Below are 14,729 nucleotides of genomic sequence, written 5' to 3'. Positions count from 1 at the left end.
TCTGTAGTTGTGCTGTTGCTGCCAACTTGCAGTCTCATTGGGGGGCATTACGCTTATTTGCACTGCACCTCTTTTCCTCTTATGCTGTGGGGCTTAAATCTCTTCCCCTTAATACATGGGAAGGCTTCATGTGGGAGTCAGCTGGGTGGCATTTTCCAAGCTCCGTTCTGAGCCTGAAGATCTCCTAGCTTTATGCTGATGAAGGTGACTTCTTTCTGAAATCACAGAATCATCTCGCTTGGAAAAGACCTTGAAGATCACCTCGTCCAACCATTAATCATGTAATTGTGTAATAGCGAGGTGCTGTGAGCTCAATGCTTAGCTGGACTAGAAGGGGTGTCAGGCCATCTGTCCTAGAAATTTTATAAATTTGATCTGTGCCTGATGATATATTTCATGTTCTGCCTTCTAAAGGAAGTAAAGGCAAAGGTGATGCTTTAGTCTGTTACCAGCTCCGTAGATCCCTGTTAGGGTTTTTTGAGTTTTTGGTGTTAGCAAAAAAACAGGGCCCATTCAGATTATCAGCAGGAAGAAGGAGCAGCAGGGTGGTAACCAGTGTCTGGAAGAGAAACAGAAAAGCCAAGCAACATGGGAAGGAGCTACAGGTTTAGGTTTGGGTTGGGAAGATACAGGAGATGAGAGCTTAAAGCACTAGTAAAGTGCATATGGGGTAGCTTAAAATGTCAGGTAAGAAAAATTGAGAGAGGAGAGAGTGGAAGTTGCTGGCAGTGGATTTGAGGAGCAGGAGGGTCCTTAGTTTTATATAATACTTCAGCAGTGTAAAAGGCTGGAGTTTATTCTTGTTGATGGGCTAGTAAGAGCTCAGGCTTTTATATCTTACCTCTCTGGAAACAGAGCAGCTGCAGAGTGAAGAGAGCTGCCACAGCAGACCAGTTGTTGGAAAGGTCTCGTCTTCTGTACTTCTTACGCTGTCAAGGGAGTTGTAAGGCAATTGGAACATTAAGAGATGTACGCAATTCCTGTCCTAACCCTTGTCCCACCCCATCGTTTTGAGTTTTCTTAACCTTAGATAGCTAAAGCTCCAGTGGCAAAATACAAATACTATCATCCTTGCTGCTAGGAAAAGTGATGGTATTTTAAAGTGTGTTTTAAAGGAATCTAATGGTGAGGTGCTTCAGGGCAAAAGTTGCATTTCTAGTTTGGTTATTTAGATTTCCAGTTTATTCCTCCTCCTTCTCAGCTATGCTTGTGCAGGTTGTCTTTCAGATAACACAGAAGAAATAATGTCCAGTTCTTTTGCTCTTTCCTTCTTTTTTCTTAAATTAACAAACTGGTTTACTAGAAACATATTTTGAGGGGAAAAGGTTATTGGAAATTTCGTGATATCTGAGGCTAAGGTATCTCACTGGCAATTAAGAAATACTTCTATTTTTCATAACCATATTGTACTTATTTTGGGGCCATACATATATCTCCTTCCAGCCTTTCTTATCTAGCAGCTTTTCACGAAATCCAGCTTAATTTAATATTAGTTGCAAGTTGTTGCATTGTTATTCTAATCTTAGTTCTTTTCAAAAGAAAGGCAAATTACAGAAACAACCCTTGTGAGATACAAACTCCTAGATGATGATATCAATTTGCTTTTCACAGTTAGGCACAATAAATTACTTTTCATTGCAGGTGAAATTTGCTGCACTGACATGTTTCCTCCTCCACAGAACACAGCTGGGTTCTGAGACAGGGATAAAGAGCTAGCAGTCATGAAACAAGAAGCATTTAACTTTTTATTTAGCTTCATATTTATCTGCTTGATAAGCTACATGGTAAGCTGTATGGATGGGTTATTTTCCTATTGTATTTTAATTTCCTGTTACCTGTGAGGAATTTGCACTTAACTTTGTGATGAGCTTCTCCAGGGAGCATAATATTCTAGTAAAAAAAAAAAATCCTATAGGCCTTGCTTTTTCAAAATTCCTCATGTGAAAAAAATAGAAGAGCAGCTTTTCTGCATAGGGAACAGGAAAGAAATCTCTTGAGTCGACTACATTTTTGACAAAGCAGATTTTATTTTTTATGGCCTGATTCAGTATTAGATTATTGCAGTCTCATTCCATCTTAATTTCATCAGTCAGTGGAGTTATTTCAGCATAAACCTGGCACAGGGGATGGCAGAGTTAGGCTCTCTGTGTGTAATTATTCTCTAGTCTGCAAGGGTAAAAAGTACTTTCTGGAGGCCAGCAGCACTGCCCTATTAAATCTCCTGCAAATGTGATCTGAGGCATTGAACACTTTGAACTTTAAGTACTTTAAAAAAAAAAACTTTGAAAGTAATTTTTTGTTATCACAGATACACCAAGGATTTATTACAAGAAAAAGGGAGTAATGCCCTTACTCTGTAATGAGCCCCACAGAGGCAAACCTTGCCTTGCTATTTACTCCGAAGGTTCTGAATTTGCCTGCCTCTTGGTGAGAGGTATACCGGAGTGGGCCTTACCAGAAAAACAGTTATTAATAACTACCTTGCCCTAAGCTGAAATAAAAAAACTCTTCTTCGAGGTGAGTTCATTGCACTCTTTTCTCTGATGTCATGCATTTACTGACTTCTTGAGTTAAATAATGACCCCTCTGTGTCTGTGTGTTTATAGGGAGAAGACAGAGTGATAGGCAGTAAATATCCACTGTATGTATCTGACAGTAGAAGACAGAGAAGGTTGCCTGTCCTTCAGATTATGGAGTTACACCCTGCAAAATCAAATGTTTTAAAATCCAGCATTTTAAATGGCCAAATCAGTTCTTGCCCTTAGAGACATTTCAGGACATGCAGCTGCAGCGTACGTATTTGTAAGATTCAACATATAATTTATGCTTTAGAAACCTCATATGATTTCCATGCTGGTGCTAGAGTCTTGTCCGCATTTCACAACTGTATCTGTTAAGGTCAGAGCTATCAAATCTGGTTAGTCCTGGTGTGATTTTGAGAGCAGGCAAGTTGCCTGCAACCTTCCACTTCACTTTAGTGGGCTTCTGGGTGCAGAGAGCACTACTGTGAAGGGGGCCAGCTATGTAGGTCCCTAAGTATGGATTGGTACCTAATTTAGTGTTTCCAGGGGTGAAAATGTCAGCTTAGTATTATCTTTCTGTGTGACTCCTGTTCCATGTATTGTTCTTTGTGTTTGAGACAGGAACCGTCATTCACTGTATGTCTGTACAGAAGCCAAGTAGGTCAGTGATTCTGTATATTATATATCCCCCCATGGGTGAGTTATCACCTTCTATTGAATGTTACTATAGGTGTTTTTGCTGAAACATTTTAGTGTAACATTGCTTGGGTTACCCTAGTCCTGAGGGCTGCTTGAGCCCTGCATGAGCAAAGGTGGACAGAGCAAGCTCCATCTCTAGAACAGGTTCCTGTAACAGGGACCGAGGGAGTTCCCACCTCCTGAAGACTTGAGCCACAAGAGGCACAATGGCAAAAGCAGCCTCTGGGCCCAAACTGCATATAAATCTCCTCTACCCTAAGCTGATTTGTTCTTTGGTACAGCTTTCCCATCTTTCCTGAGCCTCTTTTGCTTAACTTCACTCTTAACTGGCTCATCTTTATCCTCTTTTGCTTGGACCTTCACTCACTCTCCTATTCAGATGGTCTCTTCCTCATGGAATGAAGAGTCTCATGTTTCGCTACCAGACCAGTTTCAGGGGAGCGGAAGACCCAAGGAATGTCCATTCGCGCATCTTCCACTGAGACACAGTAGCTTGCTGCTTGCTGTTCCAGGTCTGTTTCAAGGCAGAGGAAACTAAAATAGCTTGAAATATTTACCACCGTTGAAGGTGAACATGTGACTGCCTCAAACTGCATTGCCACTAAAAGCTTACAGAAATAACATGTGGTCTGCTGCCATCTGCTTACACCTCTTTCCTCCGTTGCACTTGTCACTTCAGGCTGCTGTAAGCTCTTGAAAGCAAAGACCATCTTCTCTGTCTTTGCAAAGTGCTGCTGTGGTACCTTCTCTACCTCATCCTTTGCTTAGCTCTCAGTTTGCACTGTAATAAAAATAATAATAATAATAATAATGGAGTTGATAGTTTTATGATGTAGTCTTAATGGGGATGTGGGTTGAACCAAACAGGAGTTTCATTTTGTGGTATCTACCCTGTTGTAACCTAACATGAATTTATGGATAACACTCCTATCTCAGGTATTGATCAATGATGTAATTGTCATCCTATAGTAGGACAGATGATGTAATTCTTCCCCAGTTACTGAACGCAGTGACCTTGAGACGGATCAGATGGTTGAGCAGTGTAGATGGGTCACTCATCATAAAATGTCCTTGTTTTAAAACTAAGCCGTCATCTGTTAATTATTGGGGAGGAATAACTGTAACAAAATGCCAGCATGTCACAAAAGATACTGCATTTATTGACTTTCACCAGCAGTTACATACTCTTGTTTTGACAGGTGATTTTTGAAGGGTTTGCTGTTTTGTTACTTTGGCTGTCATTTCAATTTACATTGGGGTAGAATAAAAGCTGACTTTTGTGAGCTCAAGGAAAACATTTGTTTCTGATTACAAGTCACACACAAAAAAAAAAAAAGACGTGGACGTGATATGAGGAATTCTGGTAGATGTATGGAAAATATATGGCAGTTTTGCCAGTGGGAAAGTCTAGATTCCCCTGCCACCACTAGAGCTGGCTTGAATATACACTTGAATAAGAGGTAGCATCACTTTTCATTTGAATACTTAATTTACAAAAAAAAAAAAACCCAAACCAGTGATAAGCATCAACCAGCTTTTGCTTTTAGATAAACAGTAGGCAGAACTCAAGAAAGGTCATGGAGAAAAAAGAAATAAAACTACTTGCTAATGATTGCTAATAACATGGTTGAGAAAAAGGCCTATTTTATCTCAGTGGAAAGAGGCTCTGAGAGACCCCAGTGCAAGCATAAGAAACATTCAGTTATGAGAAGCATGGATCCTGAAAAGAAAAAACAGAGAGGTTTGAAAAGACAAGTGGTTTAAGAGCTATTTTTGCTTCTACTGTTGGTATTTTATTCTTAAATACTAATGCATTTCTGGCCTAACATTAGCTGATTTGTGTCTGAATTTTTTGGATTTTTTTGTTCTTTTCTCCTTAGTAAACTGACACATTTGCAAGATAAGTATTAAACTGAAGAACTTGCCAAAGACTTCTCTTCAAGCAGAACCTTACTGAAAGTTGTAGATTAATCATTTCCATGAATTTGTGACCTAATAAGACTAAAAAGGAGTGATCTGACTAATTACTGCAAGTAATTGATATCAGGAAATCATAGAGACATAGCGCAGTTGGATTCTGTATTTTGCACTTTTCCTTGAAGCAGAAGTTTCTCCGGTAGCTTGTGTTTGAAACTAATGAATATTATGGGTAAGAATTTATTTTTTCTGAGTTCTACAAGCATGTGCTTTGTATTGTTGAAATACATTTCCCCGTTTCTTTCAGGTCTTCTGTTTTCCTAGAGTATTTGCTTATGGATAATGTTACCTAATGTCTAAGTGACTCCTAACATGTAAGACCTTACAGTCTGTTAAAAGCAGTTAAGATGTTAAAGTCTGTCCAGTTCCTTATGTGCAAAAGGCATTGTGCTTGGAAGTCCTTGATGCATGCCTTAGTGAAAATTTCAGGCTTCAGAGAGATGAAATAAGAACTTTGATGGAAGTGGTTCCTTCAACAGTATTTCTTTTCCAAGTGTGCAATAAATCTACATGTGGATAATTGAAATTGTGAGAAGATCATGAAAAGAAGGAAATTAATCCTGTAATGGCAAAGGAAACAGCAAATCTCTCACATACACTCTCTGCCCCAGGGATTAAGCATGTGTCTTCATTTTTAAGTAAGCTTCTGTAGTGAGGTGCAAACAGTTCAAAAATTAAATTTGTCAGGCAGAGGCTCCGGTTGCATGGGGAACCATTCTTCACTGTGCTGTGAGCCCAACTTCTGAGTGCTCTGCTCTCCTTTTTGATCACATTCCCACAACTTTGTATGAGATAGACAGCTGGTCTTATCCCTGTTTTAGAATTGTAGAATTGTTTAGGTTGGAAAAGACCTTTAAGATCATCAAGTTCAGCTGTTAACCCAGCACTGTCAAGTCTACCACTAAACCATGTCCTTAAGTGCCACATCTTGTGCTGATGACTTGATTGTCCTGTACATGCCATGTCATGGTGTTCCATAACCTTCCCTGGCACCGAGGTCGGACTGACAGGTCTGTAGTTCCCTGGATCCTCCTTCCTACCCTTCTTGTAGATGTCACATTTGCTAACTTTCAGCCAACTGGGACCTCCCTGGTTAGCCAGGACTGCTGATAAATGATTGAAAGTGGCTCGGTGATAACTTCTGCCAGCGCCCTTAGTACCCTTGGGTAGATCCCATCTGACCCTATAGACTTGTGTGTGTCTAAGTGGTGTAACAGGTCACTAACCATTTCCCCTTGGATTATGGGAGCTTCATTCTGCTCCTTATCCCCCTCTTTGAGGTCAGGGGGCTGGGTACGCAGAGGACAACTGGTCTTAGAATTAAAAGACTAAAACAAAGAAGACTTTAAGTGCCTCAGCCTTTTCCTCATCCTTTGTCACTATGTTTTCCCCGACATCCAATAGAGGATGGAGATTCTCCTTAACCTTCTTATTGTTGTGAATGTATTTATAGAGATCTATCTTTTTTACTATCTTTTCCAGCAGTAGCCAGATTAAGTTCTCGTTGGACTTTGGCCCTTCTAATTTTCTCCCTGCATAACTTAATGACATCCTTGTAGTCCTCCTCAGTGGCCTACCCCTTCTTCCGAAGGTCATAAACTCTCCTTTTTTTCTCCAAGTTGCAGCCAAAGCTCTCTGTTCAACCAGGCTGGTGCTCCCTGCTGGCTTGTCTTTTGGCACATGGGGACGGCCTGCTCTTGCACCTTTAAGATTCCTTTCTTGAAGAATGTCCAGCCTTGCTGGACTTCTTTGCCGTTCAGGCCTGCCTCCCAAGGGACTCTGTCAACCAGTCTCATAAACAGTCCAAATTCTGCCCTCTGGAAGTCCAAGGTAGCAGTTCTGCTGACCTCTGTCCTTATTTCTTCAAGAATCAAAACCTATCATTTTGTGATCGCTGTGCCCAAGACAGCCTCCAGCCATCACCCACAAGTCCTCTGTTTGCAAACAACAGGTCCAGTGGGGCAACTTCCCGAGTTGGCTCACTCACCAGCCGTGTCAGGATGTTCTCTTCCACACAGTCCAGGAAGGCCTTAGAGTGCTTCCTCTCTGCTGTATTGTATTTTCGGGACACATCTGTTAAGTTGAAGTCCCTGATGAGAATAAGGGCTAGCAACTGTGAGACTTCTCCCAGCTGCTCATAGAATGTTTTGTCTGCCTTTCCATACTGGTTGGGTGGTCTGTAATAGATTCCCACCATGATATCTGCCTTGTTGGCCTTTCCCCTGATTCCTACCCATAAACAGTTAATGTTACCATCATCATTAAGCTCTAGACAATCAAAACACTCCCTAACATACAGGACTACCCCGTCATCTCTCCTTCCTTGCTTAGCCTTTCTGAAAAGTTTAGAGCCAACCATTGCAGCACTCCAGTTGTGAGAGTCATTCCACCAAGTTTCTGTCATGGCAACTATATCATAGTTACCCTGCTGCACAGTGGCTTCCACTTCCTGCTGTTTGTTACCCATGCTTTGTGCATTGGTGTAGATGCACTTCAGTTGAGCTATTGATCCCACCACCGTTTTCGCAGGGGGAAGCCCAAATTCCTATGTGACTATTCTCAGGTACTTCCGTGGTTTCTAACATATCAGTAACCCTTGCATCTTCACTACTGCATGCGTCTCCATCCCCTACCTCCACTAAGATGGCAGACTGAAGGACCTTGCTAGCACAACACCCCTCAAACTTTGGTGTGCTGCCACAAGGCTTATCCCTAGTGAGCCTGGTTTTATCCTTTCCCCCTTGGAATCTAGTTTAAAGCTCTTTTTTTCAATAAACCCTGGTAACTCCTCTGCATAGATCCTTTTCCCCCTTTGAGACAAACGTACCCTGTCTCTTGCCAGCAGGCCTGGTGTTGTGTAAACTGACCCTTGATCAGAAAACCCCAAATTCTGCTGGTGACCCCAAGCTCAGAGCCATATATTGATCTGCTGGCTCTTCCTGTTTCTTCCCTCATCATTCCCTGCAATAAGGAGGAGAGTTGTGGAGTTCTCCAAAAGAGGAGAACACTACTTGTGCTCCTAATCCCTTAACCAGTTGTACTAGGGCCCTGAAGTCTCTCTTGACTGCCCTTGGACTTTTTGTTGCCACTTCATTGCTGCCTACCTGAAAAATCAATAATGTATAATAATCTGAGGACCGTACCAGGGTAGGAAGCTTTCTCTTCACATTTTTAAACCAGGCCTCAGTGGGTCAGGTCTGCTTATTGGGCTTTCTGTTCCCTTCAGAAGGTAGTCTCCTGTGACAATGACCCATCTTTTTTTTTTTTTTATGGAAGCAGGTTTGATGCAGAGTGTAGGCAGACGTAACCTCAGTGGTACCTCCAAGCTAGATGAACCATCGTCCTCATTATTGTTCTGTTCCATTTCAGAGTCTCATAACTATTATGCAAGGACACCTGGGAAGGTGGGGCAGTCACAGAGGAGATGTGCCTGCTGTCCCGGGCAGGAACTTGTTGCCATTCCCCCTTGTTCCTTAAGTCGCTGTGTTCACCTAGGCAGAGAGAGGACAGGGAATCTCTGTATCATGCACCCTGTCGGCCTGTTGGGCCTGTCTCGGGAAAGGTAGGGTGCATTCCAGTGGTCTGTCTTTCTCTCATACTTCCTGATACTCCTCAACAGTATACTCACCTCCTCCTGGAGCTCTGTCACCAAGCAGAGGAGTTCCTCTACCTGTGTGTACCTCCCACAAGTGTGCTCACTCCTGCTGTCCAATACTGGCATAATTTTGCAGATGAGATACAGAAAGACTGAAGGACAGGCTCGTAAGAGCTCAGTGATACTGAGATTTGACTTCATCAGTTTTCCAAATCCTGGACAACTATTCTATCCCATAGGTCACACTTCTACTTGAATCCATTCCCAGTGTTTTGTTTGATGCCACTGTCACTCAATTGCTCTCTCTGCTCTCTTTTTTTCCAGCGTGGTCACAGCGCAGTTACCTCAGCTAACTCACATCCCTGACTAGAAGCATATATGCACTCAGAGACAGTGGCATATCACTGAACAGTTTCTGCCTCTAAAGTACTGCTTCAGAGAGTGAAATTTGCCCCGGGCCTGTGGAACAGACTTCAGTCTGTGTATCAGCTCCTAAAGTCCAGTTGTCGATAACTTGCAGAACACCCTCTGCATTTAGCTTCTACACTCGGTTGAATTGCTTTGTTGTTCCAAAACAAAATGGAGTGACAGTGCTTGTCTGTGAAGCTTCCACTGAGGCAAATTCCTTTTTATTTTCTCCTTCTTTCTCTGTCCACTACTGCCTTGCCTTCCCAATTTAGATAGCGGTTGGTGGGAGACTCGAACCTTCAGATGACCCTTTACATTACTGTTTCTCTCTGTTTCTCTCTCTTTGCTTGCTAGGATGTCATAAAAAGTCCCAAACCTGTAAGAAAAACATGGGTAACAAATCAAGTTATTTGTCTCAAACTTCTCTCTCTACAGCCTTTCAAAGCTGTTTTTACAGTGTGGAAGCAGAGCGTAAACCCTGGTCTGTTATCCCTGACCAGGTAGTTGTGCATGGCTCTTCTCACCTGTGTTCCATGTATGAATGGTGACTCTGTTCTCCTTGTTCAAGACTTCTCTGAGTTAGCTGGGAGAGAGGAATAGCCCAGACTTGTCCCGTACCACATCCATTGTGATCTCAAACTCAAGGATGCTTTTCCCAGATGCTCATTCTTGCTTCAGGAAACCTCCCTTTTCTTCAGAGCTCTTTCGTCTCATGCCCTGTGCCCATCTCAGACATGTTGGTAGGCTGTCACTTGAGATTTCCTGTTCCAAACTTAGTAATATTTTAGGGTATATGTTGTGGCAAGTCCATAACCATCTGAACTGTAAATAATAGTGTTTCATAACATATAGGGAGGCACATTCTCATCTGACGTAAGCTGCTGTAGCTCCTCAACCTAGAAATACTCACATGGCTTTATACCAAAACACTATCTGGTCATTTATGGTCATGGAAATCTTCACACTCCTTGGTAGTCCATGTTTCTTTCATGCTGCACTTAGGAAACTGGGTCTCTCAAATTGAAACATGTATGCTCTGCTTCCTAACATTTTTCTTCATAAAGCTGTAAAGAAGCCTGGACACAGTCCAGGTAAATCTGGGTTATTTTCTTGCCCTGAATTTCTTCACTAGTCAGTGAATTTTTTTCCACATCTGTTCATTGCTCTGCTAGCCAAAGGGGAACATTACAGGAACTTGCTGCGTAGTCTAGAGACTGATGAATTGTCAGGATGAGAGATGTGTGTATCTGATTTTCCTGGAAGACTCAAAGGAAAATCAGGATGATTTTAAGGACATGGAGGGTGAGTTGTTATTGCTTACCTGACTCAACTATTGACTTAAGTGCCTGACACTGAGATGTAGATGTTACTAGGTAGGGTGTCCAAAACTCATGTGAATCAGAATCAACTCCAGTATGCCCCATGAAATAAAAGTCAGGCCATACATAACTATGTCTTGTCTTGTGATCTGAACAGTTACTTTTTTTCAGAAAATAAGCATATCTTCGGAATTGGTTTGCTCATTCTTGCAGCAGTTCTGCTTGGAAATGAGAGCATTTGGGTGAACCCATTGCTTAGCCTGGCATTCGCACCCGGTTGCAGCTACGTTCCCTTGTACCGCGTTATTCTTTCTCTAGTCAAGATACATTCACCAGATGGAACAATGGACCTCTTCAGCCAGAGACCTCACCGGGAGACTGTTTGGTAGAACACTCTTGGTTTGTCTTTAGTTTCATTTTTGTTTCCTTTGCTGCTTCTTTGGTCTAACACTTTAGGGTTACTGGGAAGGCCTGGTAACCTGTGCTGCATGGATTTTGATTCTTCCCACATATATTTACTTGTCCAGTGGAGGAAAAAGTTCAGCTTGGTCCACATAATAGGCCTATAGAATGGGTGAATGCAAGAATGGGTGAATACAAGAAAATAATGTTTGCAGAGCTTGTTTGTTTGATTCAGATAGGTGAGAGCCAGGAAGTCCAACTTAATACAGCAGTCAGCTACTTAGAGCTGTGTCTGGATGGGATAAAAAAATGCACAGGCTTTCTTTATTCTACAGCTCTCATCATGGTTACACAGATATGGCAGTAGTGCTTCATACTCTCCTAGTGTAGATGTAGTCTATTGTGGGCAGTAAAAGTCAGGTATTTCTGTATTTGCTGCTAGAAATGTAGGGGTTTTGCTAGGGTTTGTAATACGTGGAGACACAAGTTTGGACAAGACAAAGTTTGTGTCATACAGTGCAATGGAGTTTAGATCCCTGACTTTTATCTTAAGAGGCTTTCAGAAAGTCTCAGCAGTGCTTTAAGACCATCTGAAGACCTGTTCACGGCTTCCTGGTTTCCAGTGGAGAGCCTGAGAGATCAGCCCATCTGTAGCTCCACTGATCCCTGCATTTGGAGGCTGCCTGCCTGCTGCTCCTTAAGGCTCTTCTGGTTTTTAAATCATTCCTGCCACCACATGCTTCTCATCTTGTTGTGGGGAGGAGAATAAGTAGTAAGCACCAAGGCCCACAAGTGAAGTTTGTCCTCACAGGAAGGTCCCATCCAACAAAGGGAAAGATCCCATGTAAGCAAGACCTGTTTTAAATTTTTCTTTCTTCCTCTGCTTGTACATCTTTCTTAAAATCTTAAGAGGTCTGTTATCAGTCTTGATGCTTGCAAAGCACAAATTTGAAATGTTTCATGAGAGAATCTGCCTGCCTACCTCTCTTTCAATAAAATAGAAAATTAGACCTTTTACCTCTATTTCAGAGTGTTACATGAGGAGAAAGTGGCTTTACAACTCCTCTCTCTGTTATGCCATAAAACTGGGTTGTAGTCACCTTTGGGGAAAAAATGTTTCATATCGTGTTGCTCTTTTCTTCTGAGGCTCAGCAGCAGTGATGGTTCCCTTGCAGGGGGTTCAGGAGTGCAACTGGCACCCTAGAAAATGAAAAACACTTGAGTCATTTGCATAGTGGATCAGAATCCAGTTTGCCTGGCTGCCAGAACAAAGACCACAAACTTTCACATTTGAGTCATCTGCTGAAAAGCTACGTATTTTTATGAAGAAAGAACTAAATGTTTGCTTTAAGGTAATTTTATTTGCTTTCTTGTAGCTGAATCATCTCATGCTTATATGGTGAAGGTTATATATCAACAGGATTTTCTTGCTGTCTTTCTGTGTCTGCTGAACTACAATGATCAGAGTTTGACCTTACTTCCAGTTGTAAGAACAATTGTTTGATTCTAGAGTGAGTATCAATGTTTGTGTCTATAGAAACCAATCAACACTTCCACCTCACTTTTGTAAATAGGCTGTGACTGTGACACTTGGATTTCCTGTCTCTTGCATATCTGAATCAAAAAATATCTGCACACAACGATGTCTTGTCTTTCATGTTCACCATCTGTTGCCTCATTAATAGGCATCTTCTTTATTACAGTCTGTATTTCTCCTGTTGAGATATGTCCAGACATCACTGGAGCCTATAATCTTCTTTCATTTTTATTCTACATCATGGATTTGTTTAAGGGACTTTCTCAGTAATAACTGTAGGGAATAGCAAATAATGTAAGAAGTCTGGCTGAACTGCTTACAATCAGCATTGCACAACATTTAGTATTTTTCCAGGATAACCTTTTAAAGTGACGTTTTTCCAAACTCAGTGGAAGTTTCATGTTGATTTTTCTTCCTTTCTACATTTCAGCATGAATGATTCAGGTTGTCTTGAGGACAAGACGCAAACCCCTGCATTTTTATACCTTTTTTTAAAAATGGGCCAGCTATTTCATTGGGTAGCTGTGCAGCACATTCACATTTGGGGGTGGATATTTGAAATTTGGGTGTAGTGTTGCCCCAGTGTTAGGGATGTACCTTCTCATTTGCAGGAAAATGTTTCCATAATCATTCAGTTTATAAACTCTGAAATGTCTCATTTTGTACCTACACAGCAGGAGCTCGTTAGGTAGTGCTGCACTGAACATACTGTATTTTAAAGCTGAAGGTCTTGCTTTGATATCGCTACATCTGTCTCCCAAGGAGTGCTGTGGTCCTAGGCGTAGGAAGCAAGAGGAAGGAGACTGTCCTTCCATGTTTTAGCAAAGCTGTTGGTTGCCCAGACAGGGTGGAGCAGGAAGAAAGGATGGAGAGAGAACACAAGATATGGGAGATGTGTTCAGGAGAAGTGTTGGGGAACATGGGACTGTCTGAACAAGGAGATGTGAGGGAGGTTATGGCTGCAAGCACCAAGTGTGGGGACAGCATTTTGGAGCTGGTGTGACTGTCAAGGGTGGATTGTGTGATGGGATTGGGATGAAGTTTAGGATCCAGAAAGAGGATGGGGTAAAGAGTCTGAGGAGGTAAGCAGCAGGACTGAAGCCACAGAAGGTCAGAGGGAAATTTCTGTTCTGTACATTGGGGTAGAGTTTGTGATTCCCGAGGCTGCTGTTGGGTGCTGCTTGTGCTCTCTAGTGTGAAGATACAAGACTGTTCTACCTCTGGTTGGTTGTTACAGTCCAAGGGCTTGATAGAGCCTCGTAGCCCCACTGAGACAGCAAACTGAATTACGCAAGTGCTGTCCTTCTGCATCAGTGCAAAAACCCTGGTGTGAAACCACACAGTTTAGCTTAAACTGCTGCTAAGTGTGTTCAAAGTGACTAACTTCATACTGAAGTGGATGAGGAGCATTCATGCAGTTTCTTCAAGCAGCTCAGTGGTGGAGAAGCAATCTCCAACAACATGATGCAACACGTGTCTTGCTGGCAGCAGTACCTCGTGTGAATGCATCTCCTTCCACTTGTTCACACCCCTTAGTCTTGCTGTCCCTGTGGTGTGTCTTAATCCTGCAGTTTTGGTTCACGTGAGGTCCAGTCCTCTGTTTCTGCTAGCAGTCACCTCAGTGCCCTCAATGGAAGAGGTCTGTTTGTTTGCATTTAAAAGTTTCAGTCCTGTTAATGATTCTGACCTGTAGCTACATGCAGATGTCCTCTCTCAGGTCTGCCTGTGTCAACACAAACTTCCACAATGCTCACTGTAGAAATGACTGTAGTAATGCCCTTAGAAATGACCCTCTTTGGTCTGCTCTGGGGTGGAGTAAGTGCTCCTCAGCTGGTTGGAGGCAAAACTGGGTTAGCATAGAAGAGTGTAAAGAGTAGTTTGTAACCACTTCAGTTTATTTTCACCATAACGGATTACAAAACGCTTTTACACCAGACTTCTAGCACTTCTGAAGGGAGACAGTCATCACAGGAAGAGGGGCAGCTGGTGCCGAGCACATGTGGGAGGAAAACCTCATCAAGCGTCGTAGCTGGGTTTGGAAGGGACCTTTGTCCACAACCTCAGTGTCTGAGTCTCAGTTCTGTCTGTGTGATGGGGAAGAAGCCTGCTCACAGAGATGTTGTGAACATGTGCTAATTTTAGTATATCAGGCAATTAGGTAATATGGTGACAGCCAGAAAATAACCTATGAGGAAGTAGTTTGTTCTGTTTATAAAGCAATGGTTTTAGGACCATTTTTAACAGTGAGAATGAAGCAAACTACCAAGTGT

At 42.2% G+C, this 14,729-nt stretch overlaps 1 protein-coding gene across 5 annotated transcripts in view; it reads left to right on the top strand.

The window, feature by feature from the left end:
• The window catches only part of ATXN1 (ataxin 1), a 230,247-nt gene that overhangs the window by 109,246 nt on the left and 106,272 nt on the right, over positions 1-14,729 (top strand). The gene's annotated exons all lie outside the window — the stretch shown is intronic.

The sequence above is a fragment of the Athene cunicularia genome (genome assembly GCF_003259725.1).
Source record: "Athene cunicularia isolate RWA chromosome 2 unlocalized genomic scaffold, athCun1 chr2_part1, whole genome shotgun sequence".
In the NCBI taxonomy this organism is placed as follows: domain Eukaryota; kingdom Metazoa; phylum Chordata; class Aves; order Strigiformes; family Strigidae; genus Athene; species Athene cunicularia.
This window is presented reverse-complemented; position numbering and strand designations above follow the sequence as displayed.